This window comes from Saimiri boliviensis, chromosome 1 (genome assembly GCF_048565385.1).
Source record: "Saimiri boliviensis isolate mSaiBol1 chromosome 1, mSaiBol1.pri, whole genome shotgun sequence".
Classification (NCBI taxonomy): Eukaryota; Metazoa; Chordata; class Mammalia; order Primates; family Cebidae; genus Saimiri; species Saimiri boliviensis.
Genome location: NC_133449.1, coordinates 246369472 through 246394317, shown reverse-complemented (window position 1 = coordinate 246394317; position 24846 = coordinate 246369472). Strand labels below are relative to the sequence as shown.

Here is a 24846-nt window from a genome sequence, read left to right as displayed (position 1 = left end):
AAGATATTAAAACCAAAGAATTGGGAAAATATCTAAGAAAGGTTACTAATTTCCATGGCGGAATACAGAGTTGATGTGTGTAGGAGGTTACACAGGCAGAGGAGCACTGGGAGGAAAGTGGTGTTTAAGGAAGATGACTGTAAACTGGCAGCAGGCAAGAGTCCAGGACATTTACCCATTCACCTTTCCACCAAGTTTTCCCAGACTGCTCTAGCCATGCTATTTTTTTTTATAAGCTCCTATACATAATTATATAATATATAAGCAAGAATGGATGGATGGGTCAAAATAAAATGCTTCTATTAGTAAGTATAGAAATAATTCCCCTGATAAGACACTAATGGTTGAAATTCACATGAAATAAAAATATCTTGGATATGGTTTCTTCCCTGACCTTAGCTTTTTAATATGTTAATGTGCATCTTGAGGTTCCAAAAAGGGCCTCATATTTTAAGGAATGCTACTGTTTCAAGCAACAGAGTTTGGGAGACAACGAGATAAATGATAAGGGCTAATGCATTTCGGTAAGAGGTAAGTGAAAGTTAGAATATATGCTTGAGCCACATATAACCATAGTGGCTGTGGAGTCCCAGCTTTAAATATCTTGAAGAATAGAATAGACAGTTATCAGTGTTTCTCCTTCTCAGTGATCCTTCTCAACAGAGGTTGTACTTGATGAGGTAGAACAGAATCTTAGCAGGATTTTGTCAACTGCCTTTTCTTCATCTATTGAGATAATCATGTTTTTCTCTTTTAGTGTGTTAGCGTGATGAATTCCATTGATTCATTTTTTTTAATGTTAAACCAATCTTACATTTCTCAGATGAACCCCACTTGGTTATGATGTACTGTCTTTTTATACCTTTAATATATTCTTGTATTTGATATGCTAAACTTTTGTTTAGAATTTTTACATCTATTGTCATAAGGGATACTGATTTGTAGTTTCCTTTGCTGTAGTATCTGTCCTATTTTTGATATCATGGTGACATTGGCTTCATTGAATGAGTTTGGAATTATCTATCTTCTGCTCTATTTTTTGGAAATGTTTGAGTGAAATTGTTATTATTTATTCATTAAATGTTTGGGAAATTTTACTCTGAAGCCATCTGTGCTTGGCGTTTTCTTTGTGGGAAAGTTATAAACTGTGACGTCCATTTCTTCAACAGATACACAGTTCATACCAATACCCTCAATTCCAAATGAACACCACAAAGTCGATTCCAGTTTTCATCCTTTCCATATCTGTAACCCCCTACCCTGACAATGAGAAACGCCTCTCCCATTATCTTTCAGGTAATTCCTTATTTGGTTAATGTCTCTATATGTAACCCATCTTCCTTTGTCACTGCTGCCTCTCCCATACAAGTGCCCTCTTCACCTCCCTTGGGCTCTGAAACTCTGCCAAGGACTGCAAGTGCTACTTCCCTTCTACCCCTCAGTGTATGCCCTCCTCATGCCACTCAGGCTGATACCTTGTGCCAGACTGCCCCATTGCATGGTGATATGGTTTGGCTCTGTGTCCCCACCAAAATATCATGTTGAATTGTAATTCCCAATGTTGGGGACGGGACCTGGTTGGACGGGATTGGATCATGGGGACAGATTTCCCCTTTGCTGTTCTCATGATAGTGAGTTCTCACAAGATCTGATGATTTAAAAGCATGTGAAACTTCCCCCTTCATTCTGTGTCTCTCTCCTGCCACCATGTGAAGATGTGCTTGCTTCCCCTTCATCTTTCCACCATGCTTTAAGTTTTCTGAGGCCTCTCTAGCCATGTCTACTGTACAGCCTGTGGAACTGTGAGTCAATGAAACCTCTTTTCTTTATAAGTTACCCAGTCTCAGGTAGTTCTTTATAGCAGTATGAGAATGGACTAATAGAGAAAATTGTTACCAGAGAAGTCGGGTCTTACTATATAGATAGCTGAATATGTGGAAACAACTTTGGAACTGGAGAATGGGCAGAGAATAGAGCAATTTAGATGAATCAGAAGAAGATAGAAAGATAAGGGAAAGTTTGGAACATCCAAGAGAGTTGTTGAGTAGTTGTAACTAAAATGCTGATAGTGTTATGGACAGTGAAGTCCAGGCTGAGGTGGTCTCAGATGGAGATGAGGAACTTATTGGGAACTGGAGTAAAGGTCACTCATGCTATGCTTTAGCAAAGAGACTAGTGGCATTGTGCCCCTGCTGTAGAGATCTGTGGAACTTTGAACTTGGAAAGATTATTTAGAGTATTTGGTGGAAGTAATTTCTAAGCAGCAAAGCATCCAAGATGTGGCCTGGCTACTTCTAAAACCCTGTGCTCATTTGCATAAACAAAGAAATGACCTGAAACTTGAACATATATTAAAAAGGGAGGCAGAGCATAAAAGTTTGGAAACTTTGTAGCCTGACCATGTGGTAGAAAAGAGAAATTTATTTTCTGGTGAGGAATTCAAGGCTGCATAAATTTGCATAATTAAGGAAGAGCCAAATGTTGATAGACAACGCAGTGGGGAAAATGCCTCCAGAGCATTTCAGAGACCTTCATAGCAGCTCCTTCCATCACAGGCCTGGAGGCCTAAGAGGGAAAAATGGTTTTGTGGGCCAGGCCCAAGCTCCCATTCAGTCTTAAGACATGGTGCCCTGCATTCCAGATGCTTCACCTCTAGCTGTGGCTAAAAGAAGTCAAGGTACAGCTCAGACCATTGCTTCCGAGTGCAAGCCCAATCTTTGGTGACTTCCATGAGGTTGGGCCTGCGGTCATGCAGAAGACAAGAGTTGAAGTTTAAGAACCTCTGCCTAGATTTCAGGGGATGTATGGAAATGCCTGGATGCCCAGGCAGAAGTCTTGATACGGTTTGGCTCTGTGTACCTATCCAAATCTCATCTTGAATTGTAATCCCCATGTGTTGAGGGAGGAAGGTGATTGGATCATGGAGACAGTTCATGGAGAACATGCTGTTCTCATGAGAGTGTGGGATTCTCATGAGATCTGATGGTTTAAAAAGTGTGGCACTTCCTCATTTGCACTTCTCTCTCCTGCTGTCATGTGAAGAAGGTCCATGCTTCACCTTCGCCTTCCATCATGATTGTAAGTTCCTGAGGCCTCCCCAACCATGTGGAACTGTGAGTCAATTCAACCTCTTTCTCCTGTAAATTACCCAGTCTTGGGTATTTCTTTATAGCAGTGTGAAAAATGGACTAATACAAGTCTGTTGCAGGGGTGAAACCTTCATGGAGAGCCTCTATTAGGGAAGTGCAGAGGGGAAATGTGGGGTTGGAACCCTCACACAGTCGCCACTGGGGCACTGCTTAGTGTAGCTGTGAGAAGAGGGCCACTATCCTTCAGACCCCAGAATCCAGATCCATCAACAACTTGCACCATGTACCTGGAAAAGCCGTAGGCACTCAATACCAGTCAGTGGAAGCAGCCACAGGGGCAGAGCTACTCAATGCCTTGGGAGCTTACCTCTGGCATCAGTGTAACCTGGATGTGAGACATGGAGTCAAAGGAGATTATGTTGGAGCTTTAAGATTTAATGACTGCCCTTCTAGGTTTCAGACTTGCATGGGACTCATAACCCCTTTGTTTTGGCCAATTTCTCCCTTTTGGAATGGGAGCATTTACCCAATTCCTGTATCCCCATTGTATCTTGGAAGCAACTAACTTGCTTTTGATTTTGTAGACTCATAGGCAGAAGGAACTTGCCTTGTCTCATAGGAAACTTTGGACTTGGACTTTTGAGTTAATGCCAGAAAGAATTAAGACTTTGGGGGACTGTTGGGAAGCCATGATTGTCTTTGGAAATGTAGCAAGGACATGAGATTTCAGAGAGGCTGTGGCAAAATAATAGTTTGGCTCTGTGTCCCCACCCAAATCTCATGTTGAATTATAATTCTCAATGTTCGAGGAGGGATCTGGTTGGAGAGGACTGGATCATGGGGGTAGGTGTTGCCCTTGCTGTTCTTAGGATAGTGAGTTCTCACCAGATCTGATGGTTTAAAAGTGTGCGGCACTTCCCCCTTTGCTCTCTTTCTCTCTAGCTGCCATGTGAAGATGTGCTTGCTCTGTTTTTGACCTTCCACCATGATTGTAAGTTTCCTGAGGACTCCCCAGCCATGCCTCTTGTTCAGTCTGTGGAATTGTGAGTCAATGAAACCTCTTTTCTTTATAAATTACCCAGTCTCAGGTAGATCTTTACAGCAGTGTGAGAATAGACTAATATACACAGACGCCCTCCTCACTTTCTCCTCTCATCCTGCCTAATGAGTCTGTCTTGTTGTATTTAAACTGTTTTATTCACTGTATCCATATATAACTGGAAAATAATAAATATGTAATCAATGACTTAAAACCTAAATTTTTAATGGACATGTTCTATATTGAGACTTTGAAAAAGATATTATTGAACTACCTGAATGTATTCCTGTTCTGCTGTTCCCTAACTATGCAGCCATGGAGAAATTGAATCAACTTTTGAATATTTCCATGTCCTCATGTGTTAAATGGGATGATAAAAATAGTGATAAGATAATAGTAATGAAGGCAGATTACACATGATGGCTACTATGCACCATTGTATGTTGGAAGAAACTAACTTGCTTTTGATTTTATAGGCTCATAGGCAGAAGGAACTTGCCTGTCTCCAATGAAACTTTGGTCTTGGACTTTTTAGTTTATGCTGAAATGAATTAAGACTTTGGGGGATTCTTGGGAAGCCATAATTGTACCATACTAAGGACTTGACATATATCAGGTCATATAATATCCAAAATGATTTTTGGAGGACATGCTATTATATTCAAATTACAGAAAAAACAGTTGTCATTCGATGTAGCGCCATTATCTTGTTTTTCAGATGAGGAAACAAAGCACAAAGAAATAATTTATCCAGGGTCGCATAGCTAATAACTGGTATGGTTGTAATCCAGAGGCTATGCCTCCAGAAAACAATTCTGTCTGACACATAAGAAAACTCCTAGTACAGTCCTTGCTACACAGTGGGTGCTAGTAAATAATAATGTTAATGGACAAGGTGATTAATTTTAGTATCTCTGAAACTATTATCAGGTCTATGACACAGGAAGAATCATGGCACTGTCCAATTGGAGTGGAGAGGATGATCCATTTTTAGCCTGAATACAAATTGGCAGTAATTTTATTAACTAGTTGGAGGTTAGGTCCTCTCTATTTATTGCAGGTTGGTAAAGGAGGCATTCTTAGGTAGAAAGAAGACACAGACTCAGAAATAGGTTATGTACTTAAATCTAAAAGATGCGGAAAACATTTTCAGTTGATAGAACATAAGAAAAAGAACAAATGGCACCTTAGAGATAATATAATAAACAAAAGACATAAAAGCTGGATAAAGTAGCCCAGTGGCTTCAAGGAGAACAATAGAAGCTTGAAAAACATCTATCAGTCCACACCAGCATTTAATAAGAACCAAAAAGCCCACAGATCCGTTAATGTGATGAATCTGTGAACCTGGCACATGATTGGTGCTCAGTATATGTTTGTTGAATTGATCTGACAATCCTTTAAAAAGCTTAAGTCAAATTTCTAGTTAAAGGCACAACATATAATAAAAGGGAGAACAGGAAAGAAGAAAACAATCTCAAAATTTTGGATTTAGTGGACCAGAGAAAGCAGATTTTTAAACTGTTAGTAAGGAAAGCTGAGCGGAAACTCAATTTACGTTACAAAATCCCCCAAGACCCAGGTATCTCTGGAAAGCGAGGGTGAAGATGAGGTTAAGGCTTCAGTGACAGTGTGTTAATGAAGCAATTATTCTTTTATCCTTTTCCCACTTTGTACAGCAACTGCCCCTGACCCTCTCAGTTCCCAGACAGCTGGCTGTCAAATCAACATGCTGCTGGCAGAAAAACAGAAATCTTACTTGGGGGAGAGAAAAGAACTAAGACCCTGACATCAGGAACTCCTCAAGGATAACATGTTGACCTTGGGCATGCCCCAAGGGATGGGCTCAGCTAAACTGCCCTACGGTGAAGACTATAGCCAACAGGCTATGTGCACATGCACAGTTTCTAATCAGCTCTGGTGGACAACTTTTGATTTCAGCAAAACGCAGTGGAATACCAGAAGGGCAAGGAAACCCTCTTGATATGACAGACACCAAACATACTTAGAGGAAATGGGGGGCACTTCAGGGAGATGTATACCATCAAGTTCAGAAACATAAAAGAAGTTGTTACTTTCATTTAAAAAAAGAATAGATTGCTATGTTAAAAAAAAAAAATCACAGAACCAAAAAAAAGAAAAGAAAGAAAAGAAAAGCTTTTGGAAGTTAAAACTGCAATAGTAAATATAAAGAAAGTTTACATAAAATAGGAGATAGATGTTGGAGGCACAATTTAGTAAATATTGCAGAAGGTTAAATTATAAAAATACAAATATATGGAAAGTAGGAAAGAAAAAATAAGAAAATTGGAAGGCCTAATTTGATACCTAAATAATAGGAGCTCCAGAAAGAGGAAACAGAGAAAATGAAGGCAAGGAACGTATAAAAAGTAATTTAAGAGGATTCCTCAGAACTGAAAGGCATGTTTACCCAGCACAATGCTCTAAAATAGAACTCCACCATTTCATATCATCACAATGTTTCAGAGCATTAGTGATGAAGAGGAAATCCTACAATCTCCAGAGATATGGGGAAATGAGTTTCATAAAAGGATCAAGAATCAGAATAGCACCACATTTCTCAAAACATAGCAGTAGAAGTGGTAATAATTTGTTTTATGAATCTAGGTGCTCCTATATTGGGTGCACATATATTTAAAATAGCTCTTCCTGTTGAATTGAACCCTTTACCATTATGTAATGTCCTTTTTTGTCTTTTCAATCTTTGTTGGTTTAAAGTCTTTTTGTCAGAAGCTAGGATTGCAATCCTTGCTTTTTTCTGCTTTCCATTTGCTTGGTAAATTATCCTTCATCCCTTCCTTTTGAGACTATGTGTGTCTTTGCACATGACATGTCTCTTAAATACAGCACGGTGATGCGTCTTGACTTTTTATGCAGCTTGCCATTCTGTGTCTTCTAATTGGGGCATTTAACCCATTTACATTTAAGGTTAATATTCTTATATGTGAATTTGATACTGTCCTCATGATGCTAGCTGGTTATTTTGCAGACTTGTTTATGTAGTTCCTCTACAGTATTCTTGGTCTTTGTACTCCAGTGTATTTTTGTAGTGGCTGGTTATGATTTTTCCTTTACATATTTAGTGCTTCCTGCATGAGATCTTGCAAGGCGGGCCCAACGGTGATAAATTCCCTCAGTATTTGATTGTCTGAAAATGATTTTATTTCTCTTTCACTTACGAAGCTTAGTTTGGCCAGATATGAAATTCTGGGTTGGAAGTTATTTTCTTTAAGAATATTGCATACTGACTCCAATCTTTTCTGGCTTGTAGGGTTTCTGCCAGGAGGTCCACTGTTAGTCTGATGGGCTTCCCTTTGTAGGTGACCTGGTCTTTCTCTCTGGCTGCCTTTAGCATTTTTCCCTTCATTTTAACCTTGGAAAAGCTGATGATTATGTCTCTTGAGATTGATCTTCCTGTGGAGTATCTTAATGGTGTACTCTGGATTTTGTATAATTGAATGTTAATCTGTCTTTCTAGGTTGGGGAAGTTCTCTTGGATGTATCTTGAAGTATGTTTTCCAACTTGGTTTCATTCTCCCTGTCTCTTTCAGGTATCCCAATCAGTTGTAGGTTCAGTCTTTTTCAATAATCTCATAGTTCTTGGAGGTGTCATTCATTCCTTTTCATTCTGTTTTCTCTAATCTTGTCTGCCTGTCTTATCTGCCTGCCAGCAAGATAGTCTTCAAGCTGGGACATTCTTTCCTCTGCTTGGTCTATTTGGCTATTGATACTTGCAGTTGCATTGTGAAGTTCTTGTGTTGGGTTTTTAAGCTCCATCAGGTCATTTATATTCCTCTCTAAACTGGTTATTCTGGTTAACAACTCCTGTAATGTTTCATCATGGTTGTTAGCTTCTTTGCATCTGGTTAGAATACGACCCTTTAGCTTAGCAAAGTTCATTATTCCCCATCTTCTGAAGCCACCTTCTGTCAATTCATCTATCTCAGCCTCCTCCTAGTTCTGTACCCTTGCTGGAGGGGCGTTACAATCATTTGGAAAAGAAGAGGCACTCTGGCTTTTTGAGTTTTCAGCAGTTTTTTGTTGATTCTTTTCATGATATCTAGCTTCAATCTTTGAGGCTGCTGACTTTTGAATGGGGTTGTTGTGGGGGCTTTTTGTTGATACTATTGTTGCTTTCTGTTTGATTTTCTTTTAACAGTCAGGCCCCTTTTCTGTATGGTAGCTTCAGTTTGCTGGAGGTCTACTCCAGATTCTAGTTGCCTGGGTCCCTCCCACACCTGGAGTTGTCACCAGTGGAGGTTGCAGAACAGCAAAGATAGCTGCCTCCTCCTTCCTCTGGGAGCTCTGTCCCAGAGGGAAACCAACCTGATACCATTGGGAATGCTCCTGTATAAGGTGTCTGGCAACTCCTGTTGTGGGGGTCTCACCCAATCAGGAGGCAAGGGATCAGAGACCTGCTTAACAAAGCACTCTAGCTGCCCTTTGGTGGAGAGGGTGTGCTGTGCTGGGGGAATCCCACTCATCCAGACTGCCCAGATTCCTCAGAGACACCAGGGGGAAAGACTAAGTCTACTGATCTGCAGAGACCATGGCTGCCTCTTTCCCAAGGTGCTCCATCCCAGGGAGATGAGAGTCCTGACTGTAAACCCCCAGCCTGAGTAGCTAAAATTCCCACAAGGAGGCCAGTCAGTTGAGGTGGGATGGGTCAGGGTCTGGCAGTCTGGCCATGATCTGCCACAGCCACTGTGCTGCGCTGTGAGGAATTCCTCCTGGGTCTAAACCACCCAGCCTCCTAACAGGACCATAAGGGGAAAACCGGAAAACTGGAGCTGCAGTGGTGGCTGCTGTCCCTTCCCCTGGGAGCTCAGTCATCTTAGGCAGCAGGCAGCCACAGTGATAATGGCTGCCCTTCCCCTGGAAGCTCAGTTGATCTTAGGCAGCAAGCAGCTGTAGTAATGACAGCTGCCCAAGGCCCTGGGAACTTGGTAGCCTTAAGCAGTTTCCAGTCAAATGGCTGTGGAGAACCTGCACAGCTCTGTGCTGGGAACCAAGGCCCTGGTGGTGTGGACTCACGAGAAGGGGGTCTCCTGATCCATGGGTTGCACGGATCTGTGGAAAAACTGTGGTTTCTCAGGCCATGTGGCACAATCACTCACCATCTCCCTTGGCTGGGGGTGGGAGTTCTCTTTGCCCTTTGCAGCTCCTAGGTGTGCCCTTTGCAGCTCCTAGGTGGGCCATCACTCCACCCTGTTTTTCCTTGCTCTCTGGGGGAATGCACCAACTGCCTAGTTAGTCCCAGTGAGAGGACTTGGATACCTCAGTTGCTGGTACAGGATTCATTTGCCATTTTTCCTTCTCAGTGGAGGCCTCCACAGCAGCTGTTTCTGTTTGGTTATCTTGGCCCCTCACCATGAACAGATTTTTATTAAACTAATGGCTATAGTACACAGCCCTAAAATTCTGAAGAGTGGTTAAACTTTTTTTTTTTTTATGAGATGGAGTCTCACTCTGTTGCCAGGCTGGAGCGCAGTGGTGCAATCTCAGTCACTGCAACCTCCTGACTCCCTGATTCAAGCAATTCTCCCACCTCAGCCTCCCGAGTAGCTGGGGTTACAGGCAGGTGTCACCACACCCAGCTATTTTTGTATTTTTAGTAAAGATGGGGCTTCATCATGTTGGCCAGCATGGTCTCGATCTCCTGACCTCGTGATCCACCAGCTTCAGCCTCCAAAAGTTCTGGAATTACAGGCATGAGCCACCGCACCCAGCAGAGGTTAGTTTTTTATTTGGGAATAATAAACTGAAAAGACAGGAACAATGTTGTTCTGACTGAAAAAAAAAAAAACTCCATAAAATAATCAAAAACGTACTATTAGGTAAACTGAAAACTAGAAAAATTATTATCTAAATGATTTAACATTGTTAAACACTGTGACAAGGATTCTAGCAAAACTGCAAAAAAGCCTTTTCCATACTTCTGGTATAAAATATCTTTTTGTTCAGGCATGATGAGTAGTTACTAGGCTGAACCTTTGGCCCTATGTCTATTAGCCACAGTCTTTGTGCTTTAGCTTCTAGTTAACATTTATCAAACCCAGCACTCAATTGCAACTTTTCAGACTCAGGACGTGACAGTGAAGCACTGTTCAGAGGCTATCTTCTCTGGCTATTGATCTCAGATGCACCCTGAAACAAAAGTATTTATAACAACAATAAAAGATGAGTTTGCACGGAACATTTAAACTTTATACTCTTTAGTTTTCCACCCCTAAAATGAGAATAATCATTTTAGCTTACCTATTCGAGTTGTTCCAAAAAGTATTCAAGACAATTGTGAAAGACAATCACCAAAAAAAAAAAAAAAAAAAAAAAAGACTACCTGATGGTTACGTATTACAATAAGCACAAAAGAAAAGTGAATTTAAGTTTCATATCAGGGTGAAAATAGGATTGTTTCAGCTTTTGAGAGTGTCATGAGTAGGTGTCATTTAACTAAATGAATGATATGAGCCATGTGTATTGTATAAATAAGCACATACATATTTTAGAATCTTGTGATATTTACTAGATACTTGTTATCTACTAGCTCTGCAAAATACAAAATATGTGTATATTTTTGTGTTGACATATACACAAAACTCTTAATTCAGGACTTTAGATATAGCCAATGAAACAGCTACTTTCAGCTCCCACAAAAGTAAATGAATATAGAACGTATTTTGCCAGTACCATAAGCAATGAGTCAACAGGCCCCATAACATTTTTGGGTTACATGTTTTGAGTGACCACATTTTGAGTTACAGGGATTACAGATCTCATGGCCATAAAAAGTAATAACACTCCCACCACATCAGTTATTGCTTTTATATCTAGATTATTCATTTCTGCCTCCACATTGGGTAACTAGGGAAAACAATGATGTCACTGCTCAGTGTGGTTGTTAGAAACCTCTACTCAGGCTTATGGTTTGGGAAGCCTACAGTTGTTAATGAGTCTCACCTCTACCACTGCAATAAACTCATACAACTTTTCTTTTTCTAAGCTGCTGATAGAGGAAAGATTATAATTCTATCTAATGCTTTGTTTTGGGGAAAACATATATCCTAAAGCATACTTTTACTTTAAAAATCATCTGTACATTTGCAACAGGAGTTTTTTGTTGTACATTGATGACATTGAGCCAATTATGTGACCCAAATTAAATATTCCCCATTGGGATCATGGTCCTTTGAGCAGTCATCCTTCCCCTGGCTCTTCCTGGCACCTTGCTTTTGGTCTGAGAGGCTGGGTTTCCATTTCATTCTTTATTATAGTTTTTCCTACTCTATCATGTTGGTAACAGCAAGTTTTAAAAAATAAACCATATCTGGATATAATAGCCACCTGCCTCCAAAATGGGAAATTAATTAGCAGTCTTTTTAGTAAAACAAATAAATGGGCACTCGGTACAGCTCAGCTATCACTTGCTTAATATGTGATATAGTTTGGATATTTTTTTCTTCCTAGGCCTTGGGGCCAGTGATGGGAGGGTCTGCATGAAGACCTCTGACATGCCCTGGAGATGTTTTCCCCATTGTCTTGGGAATTAACATTTGGGTCCTTGTTACTTATGCATATTTCTGCAGCCAGCTTGAATTTCTCCTCAGAAAATGGAATTTTATTTTCTATTGCATTGTAAGGCTGCAAATTTTCCAAATTTTTATTCTCTGTTTCCCTTTTAAAACTGAACGCCTTTAACAGCACCCAGGTCACAACTTGAATGCTATGCTGCTTAGAAATTTCTTCTGCCAGATGCCCTAAATCATCTCTCTCAAGTTTAAAGTTCCACAAATCTCTAGGGCATGGGCAAAATGCTGTCAGTCTCTTTGCTTAAACATAACAACAGTTATGTTTCCAACAAGTTCTTAATCTCCACCTGAGACCACCTCAACCTAAATTTCATGGTCCATTTCATTATCAGCATTTTGATCAAAGCCATTCTGCAAGTCTCTAGGAAGTTCTATACTTTCCCACATTTTCCTATCTTCTTCTGAGCCCTCCACACTGTTCCACCTCTGCCTGTTACCCAGTTCCAGAATCACTTCCACATTTTTGGGTATCTTTTCAGCAGCACCCCACTCTATTGGTACCAATTTACTGTATTAGTCCATTTTCATGCTGCTGATAAAGACATACACAAGACTGGGAAATTTACAAAAGAAAGAGGTTTAATGGACTTACAATTCCACACGGCTGGGGAGACCTCACAATCATGGTTGAAGGCAAGAAAAAGCAAGTACATCTTACATGGGTAGCAGCAGGCAGAGAGGGAGAGAGCTTGTGCAGGGAAACTCTCATTTTTAAAACCATCAGATCTCATGAGACTTATTCACTATCATGAGAACAGCATGGGAAAGACCTACCCCTGTGATTCAATTATCTCCCACTGGGTTCCTCCCACAACATGTGGGAATTATGGGAGCTGCAGGATGAGGTCTGGGTGGGAACACAGCCAAACCATACCAGAGGTCATAGAGAAGAATAGAAAGCCAATAAAAGGTCATATTGTGGAAGTAGCCACAGTTACAAGTGACTGGTGCAACAAGTGATTGATTCATAAGACCCCAAAGAGTGTGATGAAATATGCCTTAGAACTGTTTGCCTGGGGGATAGGAATCATGTATCTACTGGATCTCATTCGCCACAGCTGAGGGGTGATCCCATAAGTGTTATCTTCCCAGTCCCAGCTCATGTACAAGTACCAGTAGATTCCTATTTCATGGGTCAGATAAGCCCCAGGGCAGAAGGGGAGGTACCTGTTTTCCATCTGAGACAGACACTGTCCAGTTGAACCTGCATGATGTTATTAAAGCCATCATGGGCCTGGGCACTGTGGCTCATGCCTGTAATCCCAGCACTTTGGGAGGCTGAAGTGGGCAGATCACGAGGTCAGAAGTTTAAGACCAGCCTGGCCAACATGGTGAAACCCTATCTCTATTAAAAACACAAAAATTAGCTGGTCATGGTGGAGGACACCTGTAATCCCAGCTAATCGGGAGGCTGAGGCAGGAGAATCATTTGAACCCAGGAGGCGGAGGTTGCAGTGAACCAAGATTGCACCATTGCACTCCAGTCTGGGTAACAGGGTAAGACTTCACCTCAAAAAAAAAAAAAAAAAAAAAGTGCTGTCATGGGATATGTCATTACAGCAGTGGCTGGGGACTAACTTCCTGCCACCACACTTATCAAGCACATATAGAAGCCTTTTTTGCTGACGTCTCTGCTTCACATCCCAATGTTGACATTCTTCCATGACTGTATGCTAAAGCTGCTGCTTTTAAAAATCCAGTCACTCTCACATGTGACCTTATTCTGTTCTATAGATATAAATAGTATCTATTTGACTCCCAAATCTACCCTAACCTCTACTTAGAACTCCAGACTTGAGTAGTCTGGAGTTCTAAGTAGAACTTAGAGTAGTCTGCTTGACAGATGTGCAGATGGAGTCTAAGATGCATCTCAAACTGAGCATGGCAAAAACAGATTAGTTGTTTCTCCAACATCACGACCACTGCTGCCACCCAAAACCTTCTTTATTCCCAGGCTTCAGACTGGATCAGTATCCATCAAGTGTTCAAAAGCAAATTTAGGAGTTAGCCTTTATTCCTACATTTCCCTCCTCCCCATATCGGCAAGTCCTGGGAATGCATCCTAGAAGCCATATCCACCCCTTCTCCCCATCTCTGCCACCACCACCACCTAGCCCAAGCCCTCAGCTCTCACCTGACCCTGAAATAGCTTCTTAATGCTCCATTCTTCCCACAAAGCATTGAGTAACTAAAGAAACATGTTCTAATTACATATTCTCAAGGTTTGCTTACAAAACTCTTTCTCTGTCAAAGTTTCAAACTTTTCTATTTACTGAAATAAAACTGTTTATGATGTCTGTTAATGAAAGCATGCTTACATTTGCCTATTTCTATTTCTGCATTTTTTATGCTTGAACTATGTTTACATTGTCAAAGCAAATAACTATTACATATCTTTTAAACTTCATTTAGTTCTTAGAACTTATTTAGTCTTAGTTCTACAAGTAACCATGTATCTAATGAGCATCATCAGCCCTTGTGTAATATCTCTGGGTTATTGAGGTTGTCTAAAGCTTATTCTCTATTACAGCAGTCCCCAACCTTTTTGGCACCAGGGACAGATTTTATGGAAGACAATTTTTCCTTGAACGGAAGAGATTAGGGGATCTTCAGGATGAAACTTCTCACAAGGAATGCACAACCTAGATGCCTCACGTGAGCAGTTCACAATAGGGTTCACGCTCTTATGAGAGTTTAATGCCACTGCTGATCTGACAGGAGGCAGAGGTCAGGCAGTAATGCTCGCTCACCTGCTGCTCACCTCCTGCTGTGCAGCCCAGTTCCTAACAGCCATGGATCAGTCCCTGGGTCTGTGGACCTTCAGGTTGGAGACCCCTGCTCTAATAGATTCCTAAAGAGAAACATTTATGGGAATGACATTCTTTGAGCTGTCACATATTGATAATAGTCTGTGCCCTTTATACTGGAAAATATGTTTTTGGTAGATTTAAAATCTTGGCTTATCATTTTCTTTTCTTGTCTTAAATACGTTACTCCATTTTCTCCTGCCACAAATCATTGCTTTCTAAATGTTTGACTGATAACGTAATTTAATTTTCTTTTTGGGGGATGAGGGGGAAGATGCCCAAATAATTTTTTCTTTTTATATAAAGACTACTAAGCTTAAACTGTAGTTTCAAATATTTGTCTGCTTTAGGATTTTTTTAAAATTATACTTTTTAGTGTTTGTTCTGTTGCCTTGTTTTTCTTCCTCAAGAATTTCTGTTATCCATATATTGGATCTCCTTTGACTGTTTTCAGTATCTGTCTTTTTTTTTCAAATACTTTTATCTCTTTCTAATGAACTTCCCCTTTCACTTTGTATTCTTTTTAAGGTGTTTTATTTTCTTTTTATTTATTTTCATGCTGCTTCTATTTTAGCCTTCATTTGCAAAGTGATTGTTTAATTTCTATTTATTTCTCAAGTTTTGTCACCTCATTTTTCTACTTCTGATCTATATTGATCTGTTTTATTTTGTTTTCTTAATATCTTTTCAATTATTTTGAAATAATAGGTTAAAGTTTATCTATTTTATGGGCATGACTTTCTGACATCCTCTCACTGACGAGGAATGTTATTCTTCTCATTCTATTTTTTCAATAATAGTGTGGGATTTGACTTCTGTACTTCTGTTTATTTTTATGTGATATTAGTTTCCCTTAACTTTTAGAAGGAGGCTTGATTCAGGTAGTTTTCCTGACTTCACAGAGCTACCTCTTGTTTTTTATAGTGTTAACATAATATGGTGGCTTGTGTTCTTAAATTTCCTGGTTTTGCTTCCCTCTCCCACTTTCATCTGGACCATTTCTTTCCATGCTCTCTGTTGTCTTGGTCCTTTTGAAGTTTGCTTCACTATCAGTCCTTTTGCTATAGTGTGGAGGCTCTGGCCTGGAAGGGAGCCCTGGCTGATCATTTTCAAAAGCTTATGGACTCTTCAGATTTTACTGTGCACCTTTTAATCACCTGCTATTGGAGTAGATAAAACCCCGTTGGTTTCACCTGCTGTCTTCTAATTGGCCTGCTATGCTTTCAATGAATTCTGGGCTTTCCTGCTTTCACATCTGGCAGATGCCCTATAGCTTCTCTTAGCTTCCCTCTGCGCAAATGCTAATATGAGACAGATCTTGTGACTAATGGTGGGTTACCCCACCCACTCATATTTTGGGATATCTCTATGAACTAAATTTGGTTATAAATGTAGTCCATGGCTTTTGAGTTGAACTGTCTACTTTTTTTCTGTTTTTATGCAGGGACTTGGTTTTCATCACCATTGCCATTCTCCTATAGCATTCTCAAGGAACTTGTCACTTTAAGCAACAAATCAATCGGCCAGATTTTCTTTGAGTGAACTGTCTCGTTAACCTATTTGAAATGATAAAACTGCTTCATATGTACCAAAATGAACAAATTTTACTTTTATGAAAGTAAAACAAAATTTACGTCTGTTTTTTGCTAGCTGAAACTTGTCTCTGCTTAGATCCCTATCAAAAATGGTGTCACAAAATGAAGTATATTGCTCCTAATGTGACACTTCCCAGGTGATTTGATCACATACATGTAAATGTTACAGAGGTTTATATGTTTCTATTTAGCGTATTAAGATTGTAACTAAATTCAGTTTCTGACTTCATACACAAGAATTAATAAATAGGCACATTTACCTACTGATTAAGTAAAAATAGCTTCCCACACTGATGGTTGAACAAACGCTTTAGGGAATTAGTACTTAAAATTTTACTTGACAGTCTGCTCAACTTTCACTGTGATTTAATTTATGACTGCTTTACCCATTGCTTTAAAACAATCTTCACCCAGAACTAGTATTTTTTTAATTGTTCAGGAAGCCATTTATTGTTTTTTCCCTTTGCTTGCTTTCTTTCTTCTTCTTCTTCTTTTTTTTTTTTTTTTTTTTTTTTTTTTTTTTTTTTTTTTATTGTACTTTAAGTTCTGGGGTACATGTGCAGAGCATGCAAGTTTGTTACATGGGTATACATGTGCCATAGTGGTTTGCTGCATCCATCACCCTATCATCTACATTAGGTATTTCTCCTAATGCTATCCCTCCCCTAACTTCCCAACCCCGACACTCCCCAATGTGTGATGTTCCCCTCCCTGTGCCCATATGTTCTCATTGTTCAACTCCTACTTATGAGTGAGAACATGCAGTGTTTAGTTTTCTGTTCTTGTGTTAGTTTGTTGAGAATGACTGTTTCCAGCTTCATCCATGTCCCTGCAAAGGACATTAATTCATCCTTTTTATGGCTGCATAGTATTCCATGGTGTATATGTGCTACATTTTCTTTATCCAGTTTATCATCGATGGACATTTGGGTTGGTTCCAAGTCTGCTATTGTGAACAGTGCTGCAATAAACATATGTATACATGTGTCTTTATAGTAGAAATATTTATATTTATTTGGGTACATACCCAGTAATGGGATTGCTGGGTCAAATGGTATTTCTATTTCTAGTCCTTGAAGAATTGCCACACTGTCTTCCACAGTGGTTGAACTAATTTACACTCCCACTAACAGCATAGAAGTATTTTTATTTCTCCACATCCTTTCCAGCATCTGTTGTCTCCTGACTTTTTAAAGATCACCATTGTAACTTACGATCTCAATGTAGTTTTAGTTTGCATTTCTCTATTGACCAGTGATGATGAGCTTTTTTTCATATGTTTGTGGGCTGCATAAATGTCTCCTTTTGAGAAGTGTCTGTTCGTATCTTTCACTCATTTTTTGATGGGTTTTTTTTTCCCTGTAATTTGCTCAAGTTCTTTGTAAATTCTGCATATTAGCCCTTTGTCAGATGTGTAGACTGTTCTCCCATTCTGTAAGTTGCCTGTTCACTCATGATAGTTTCTTTTGCTGTGCAGAGGCTCTTTAGTTTAATTAGATCCCATTTGTCTATTTTGGCTTTCGTTGCCATTGCTTTTGGTGTTTTAGTCAGGAAGAATTTGCCCATGCCTATGTCCTGAATGGTATTGCCTAAGTTTTCTTCTAGGATTTTTATAGTTTTAGGTCTTATGTTTAAATCTTTAATCCATCTTGAGTTAATTTTTGTGTAAGGTATAAGGAGGGGATCCAGTTTCAGCTTTCTGAATATTGCTAGCCAGTTTTCCCAACACCATTTATTAAATAGGGAATCCTTTTCCTATTGCTTGTTTTGTCAGGTTGTCACAGATCAGATAGTTGTAGGTGTGTGGTGTGATTTCTGAGGCCTCAGTTCTGTTCCATTGGTCTACATCTCTGTTTCGGTACCAGTACCATGCTGTTTTGGTTACTGTAGCCTTGTAGTATAGTTTGAGGTCAGGGAGTGTTATGCCTCCAGCTTTGTTTTTTTGATTTTTTTGTTGTTGTTGTTTTTTGTTTTTTGCTTAGAATTGTCTTGGATATGTGGGCTCTTTTTTGGTTCCATGTGAAATTTAAGGTGTTTTTTTCCAATTCTTGAAGACAGTCCCAATTCTGTGAAGAAAGTCAATCGTAGCTTTATGGGAATATCATTGAATCTATATATTACTTTGGGCAGTATGGCCATTTTCATGATATTGATTCTTCCTAACCATGAGCATGAAATGTTTTTTCATTTGTTTGTGTCCTCTCTTATTTCCTTGAGCAGTGGTTTAGTGTTCTTCTTGAGGAGGTCCTTCAAATCCCTTGCAAGTTGTATTCATAGTATTTGATTCTCTTTGTAGCAATTGTGAATGAGAGTTCACTCATGATTTTGCTCTCTGTCTGTTACTGGTGTATAGGAATGCTTGTGATTTCTGCACATTGATTTTGTATCCTGAGACATTGCTCAAGTTGCTTATCAGCTTAAGCAGATTTTGAGCTGAGATAATAGGGTCTTCTAAATATACAATCATGTCATCTGCAAATAGAGACAATTTGACTTCCTCTTTACCTATTTGAATACCCTTTATTTCATTCTCTTGCCTAATTGCCCTGGCCAAAACTTCCAATACTGTGTTGAATAGGAGTGATGAGAGAGGGCATCCTTGTCTTGTGCTGGATTTCAAAGGGAATGCTTCTATTTTTTGCCCATTGAGTATGATATTGGCTGTGGGTTTGTCATAAATAGCTCTCATTATTTTAAGATACTTTCCATCCATACCTAGTTTGTTGAGAGTTTTTAGCATGAAGGGCTGTTGAATTCTGTCAAAGTCCTTCTCTGCATCTATTGAGATAATCGTGTGGTTTTTGTCCCTGGTTCTGTTTGTGTGATGAATTACATTTATTGATTTACATATGTTGAACAGCCTTGCATCCCAGGGATGAAGCCAACTTGATCATGATGGATAAGCTTGTTGATGTGCTGTTGGATTCAGTTTGCCAATATTTTATTTAGGATTTTTGCACCGATGTTCCATAGATATTGGCCTGAAATTTTCTTTTTTAGTTGCATCTCTGCCAGGTTTTGGTATCAAGATGATGCTGGCCTCATAAAATGAGTTAGGGAGGATTCTCTCTTTTTCTGTTATTTGGAATAGTTTCAGAAGGTATGGTACCAGCTCCTCTTTGTACCTCTGCTAAAATTCGGCTGTGAAACCATCTGGTTCTGGACTTTTTTTGGTTGGTAGGCTATTAATTGCTGCCTCAATTTCAGACCTTGTTATTGGTCTATTCAGGGATTTGACTTCCTGGTTTAGTCTTGGGAGGGTGTAAGTGTCCAGGAATTTATCCTTTTCTTTTAGATTTTCTGTTTTATTTGCATAGAGGTGCTTATAGTATTCTCTGGTGGTAGTTTTTATTTCTATGGGATTGGTAGTGATATCACCTTTATCATTTTTTATTGCATCTATTTGATTCTTCTCTCTTCTTTATTAGTCTCGCTAGTAGTCTGTTTTGTTGACCTTTTCAAAAAACCAGCTCCTGGATTAACTGATTTTGTGAAGGTTTTGTGTGTGTGTGTGTGTGTGTGTGTGTGTCTATCTTCTTCAGTTCTTCTCCAATCTTAGTCATTTCTTGTTTTCTGTTGGCTTTTGACTTTATTTGTTCTTGCTTCTCTAGTTTTTAAAATGTTGGCATTAGGGTGTTGATTTTAGATCGTTCCTGCTTTCTCTTTTGGGCATTTAGTGCTGTAAATATCCCTATACACACTGCTTTAAATGTGTCCCAGAGATTCTGGTATGTTGTGTCTTCATTCTCATTGGTTTCAAATAACATTTTTATTTCTGCCTTCATTTCGTTATTTATCCAGTAGTCATTTAGGAGTAGGTTGTTCAGTTTCCATGCAGTTGTGTGGTTTCGAGTGAGTTTCTTAACCTGAGTTCTAATTAATTGCACTGTGGTCTGAGAGACCGTTTGTTATGATTTCCATTCTTTTGCATTTACTGAGGAGTGTTTTACTTCCAATTATGTGGTCAATTTTAGAATATGTGCAATGTGGTGCTGAGAAGAATGTATATATTATTGATTTGGGGTGGAGGGTTCTGTAGATGTGTGTTAGGTACACTTGGTCCAGAGCTCAGTTCAAGTCTTGAACATCCTTGTTAATTTTCCATTTTGTTGATCTGTCTCATACTGACAGTGGAGTGTTAAAGTCTCCCACTATTATTGTGTGGGAGTCTAAGTCTCTTTGTAGGTTTTGAAGAACTTGCTTTATGAATCTGGGTGCTCCTGCATTGGGTGCATATATATTTAGGATAGTTAACTCTTCTTGTTGCATTGATCCCTTTACCATTATGTAATGTCCTTCTTTGTCTCTTTTGAACTTTAATGGTTTAAATAAAGACTGTTTTATTAGAGTCTAGTATTGCAACTCTTGATTTTTTTTTTTTCTTTCCATTTGCTTGGGAAATATTCCTCCATTCCTTTATTTTGAGCCTATTCATGTCTTTACATGTGAGATGCATCTCCTGAATACAGCACACCATTGGGTCTTGACTCTATCCAATTTGCCAATCTGTGTCTTTTAATTGGGGCATTTAGCCCATTTACATTTAAGGTTAATATTGTTATGTGTGAATTTGATCCTGCAATTATGATGCTACTGGTTATTTTGCCCCTTAGTTGATACAGTTTCTTCCTAGCATCAATGGTCTTTACAATTTGGTATGTTTTTGCAGTGGCTAGTACTGGTTGTTCCAGTCCATGTTTAGTGCTCCCTTCAGGAGCTCTTGTAGGGCAGACCTGGTAGTGACAAAGTCTCTCAGCATTTGCTTGTCCATAAAGGATATTATTTCTCCTTCATTTATGAAGCTTAGTTTGGCTGGATATAAAATTCTGGATTGAAAATTCTTTTTTTTAAGAATGTTGAATATTGGCTACCACTCTCTTCTGGCTTGTAGGATTTCTGATGGGAGAAACCCGTTAGTCTGAAGAGAGAGCCCATTAGTCTGATGGGGTCCCTTTGTGGGTAACTTGATCTTTCTCCCTGGCTGCCCTTAGCATTTTTTCCTTTATTTCAACCTTGGTGAATCTGACAATTATGTGTCTTGGGGTTGCTCTTCTCGAGGAGTATCTTTGTGGTATCTCTGTATTCCTAGGTTGGGGAAGTTCTCCTGGATAATATCCTGAAGAGTGTTTTCCAACTTAGTTTTATTCTCTGTTACTTTTAGGTACACTGATCAAATGTAGATTTGGTCTTTTCATGTAATCCCATATTTCTTGGAGGCTTTGTTCATTTCTTTTCACTCTTTTATCTCTAATCTTGTCTTCTTGCTTTATTTCATTGAGTTGACTTTCAATCTCTGATATCCTCTCTTCCATTTGGTCAATTTGACTATTGAAACTTGTTCATGAAGTTCTCGTGCTGTATTTTTCAACTCCATCAGGTTGTTTATGTTCTTCTCTAAACTAATTATTCTAGTTAGCATTTTGTCTAACCTTTTTTCAAGTTCTTAGCTTCCTTGCATTGGGTTAGAACATGCTTTTTTAGCTTGGAAAAGTTTGTTACTACCCATTTTCTGAAGCTTACTTTTGTCAACTTGTCAAACTCATTCTCCATGCAGTTTTGTTCCTTGCTGTTGAGGAGCTATGATCCCTTAAAGGAGAAGAGACATTCTGGTTTTTGGAGCTTTTAGCCTTTTTACACTGGTTTCTTCTCATCCTTATGGATTTATCTTCATCTGGTCTTTGAGGTCAGTGACCTTTGTTTGGATGGGGTCTCTGAGTGGATGTCCTTTTTGTTGATGTTGAAACTGTTTCTTTCTGTTCGTTAGTTTTCCTTCTAACAGCCAGGCCCCTCTGCTACAGGTCTGCTGAGATTTGCTGGAGGTCTACTCCAAACTGCTTGCCTGAGAATCACCAGTGGAGATTGCAAAACAGCAAATATTGCTGCCTGTTTCTTCCTCTGGTAGCTTCGTCCCAAAGGAGTACCTGCCAGATGCCAGCCGGAGCTCTCCTGTATGAGGTGTCTGTCAGCCCCTACTGGGAGGTGCCTCCAAGTCAGGATACATGGGGGTCAGAGAGCCACTTGAGGAGGCAGTCTGTCCCTTATCATAGCTCAAATGCTCTGTTGGGAAATCTGCTGCTCTCTTCAGAGCTGCCAGGTAGGGACGTTTAGGTCTGCTGAAGCTGTACCCACTACCACCCCTTTTCCCAGCTGCTCTGTCCCAGGAAGGTGGGGCTTTGTTTATAAGTCTCTGACAGGCTGCTGCCTTTTTTCAGAGATGCTCTGCCGGGCGAGGACATCTATTGAGGCAGTGCCTGAGGCTTCTGAGCTGTTGGGCTCCACCCAGTTTGGAATTCCTGGCAGCTTTGCTTACACTGTGGTGTTGAACCTGCCTACGTAAGCCTCAGCAATGGCAGATGCCCCTCTCCCCACCAAGCGTGAATGACCCAGGCTGAGCTCAGACTGCTGTGCTGGCTGTGAGTTTTTAAGCCACTGGATCTTAGCTTGCTTGTCTCCGTGGGGGTGGGACCTGCTGAGCCAGACCACTTGGCTCTCTGGTTTCAGTCCCCTTTCCAGGGGAGTGAACAGTTCTGTCTCACCAGTGCTCCAGGCACCACTGGGACATGAAAAAAAACTGCTGCAGCTAGTTCTGTTTCTGCCCAAACTGCCACCCAGTTTTGTGTTGGAAACCCAGGGCCCTGGTGGTTTTGTAGGTACCAGAGGGAATCTCCTGGTCTGTGGGTTGTGAAGATCTTAGGAAAAGCGTAGTATCTGGCCCCAAGTGCAAGAAACAATCCCCAGTGGCTTCCCTTGGCTAGGAGAGGGAGCTCCCCAGCCCCTTGTGCTTCCTGGGTGAGGTGATGCCCCACCCTGGTTTGGCTTGCCCTCCTTGGGCTGCGCCCACTGTCCAACCAGTTGCAATGAGATGAACCAGGTACCTCAGTTGGTAATCACCTGCCTTCTACATCAGCCTTGCTGGGAGCTGTGAACTGGAGCTGTTCCTATTCAGCCATCTTGCCTGGGGCCCGTTTTTTCCCAGAACTAGTATTTTTAAAGATAATTTAAGATTTCCCTGCCAGGCCAGTCTGGCAAGTACAGCTTCTTAAGTCTATAAGAGATTATGCCTCTAATATTTTTATTGTTGAAGAGATAATATACAGTAGGATTTCTTTGCACTTGAATTTCCAAATATGGGATATTTTCTTGTTCTAAATCAAAGTATGAAATGTCTTTTTAAAAAATAATGAAACCACCATCACTGATGGATGGATTGATTGTTAGATGTAAGATGATATGATAAAGCCAGTATAATATGTACAACTTTAATAGCAAAATCTAGATGATGAGTATAGAGATGTTTACTATAAAATTCTTTCAACTTTGCTGTATGCTTGAGAATTGTTTTCATAACATATTAGAGAAAATACCACATAAAGTTTGAATCTCTGTGAAAGAGAAATGGAAAAAAATCTTGGATTTCATTATAAAAGTTCCTTATTTAAAGCCAAATAAACTTTGTAAGGTTTAGAGGAATTATATTTTGAAAGTTTTTTCTATGTGTATCCAAGCACATTTTAATAACTTCCACGAACTAAGAGTTTCTCAAAAACAGGTTGTGTCTGTTCTTCTTTACAGAAGTTCTCTATCCAAAATAGTTTCAGGAAGGAGGTTTCCGTGATACAGGCTTAAAATAAAAATTGAGTTAAAAAAAATTTTTGGCTGGCTGAACTGGGTGCCAGAAGATACTGGTGTAGATAAGGCTTCCTCCCCATGCACTCATGCTCACCACAGGGCTTTTGTTTTTTAGCTGGAATAGGAGGGATGTGTTCTGTTGAAGGCATAGGCTATAAGAAGATTTTAAAGGGATGATGTCAGCTTTGCCACCTGCCCCTAGAAATGGGCTTGATCCCTCAGGATTAGAGAAATAAAAGCCAGAAAGCAGACCTTCTGAAACTCTGGGCAAAAGCAGACCTGCCGTGTGCCCTCCATGAATGGGTGTCCAGAAAGTGAAGAAAAAGGCCATTCTTCCAACTCTGTGTGGAAGTCAGGTGGACTGCAACATCTTGACCACTTCCAGCTTGGGGAACCTCTGATAACCAGCATCCTTAGCATGGACAGTTTTGTTCTCAAAGTGCAAGCCTACGGCAGAAACCATGGTGGAGTTCAGTCACCCAGATACCTGGGCAGTGGTAAGAGCATCTGCATGGGAGAGGAAAAGGTGGAGGACCGAACATGAGCCTGCCATGACAGATTGGTTAGTAGGCACCTATGAGGCTCCCTCGGTGTTGTACAGAAACAAATGAGGAATACTCTGAGTTAGTTTTTCATCTGAGCTTAGGTTTACTTAAAAGCCTTGCCTGGAGTGGGAATTCTTGCCCAAGTGACTGATTTGAGTACTGTTCTTGGAAGAAGCGCATGAGAGAAGCAGGATAGGGAAGGGGAAGAAAGCTATTCAAGAACGAGGTCTTGGCTGGAAGTTAGCTTTCATCGGATCCCATGCATGGATTCTGGAAATGGATCACATCACATAATTGGCCTTTTGTACTCCATGTTCCAGGCAGTCATTGGCTGATGTTGGCCCCCCAGCCCCAAGCGTGGAGGGTTGGAATAGCCTTCCTAATGAAGAGGTTCCTGAGGGCAATTCTTTGAAGAAAAGGGAAGCTGTTCCTGGTTAAAAATCCCGAACTTAGTAGTGAGTGCTTGGTCTATAAAGGAGAGCTGGCTGGAGCGTCAAGAGTTATCCTCTGCTTCTGTTTTCTTCTTTGCCAG

General features: G+C 40.1%; 1 long non-coding RNA gene across 6 annotated transcripts in view; it reads left to right on the top strand.

Moving 5' to 3' along the window:
- Positions 1-24846, top strand: part of LOC104651022 (uncharacterized) — a 57848-nt gene that overhangs the window by 22280 nt on the left and 10722 nt on the right. For 2 of the 6 annotated variants that reach the window (XR_012513702.1, XR_012513699.1), the window contains one exon: positions 1170-24846. This is a non-coding gene — a long non-coding RNA (uncharacterized LOC104651022). The other 4 variants (XR_012513700.1, XR_005579321.2, XR_012513701.1 and 1 more) reach the window with 4 other exon arrangements.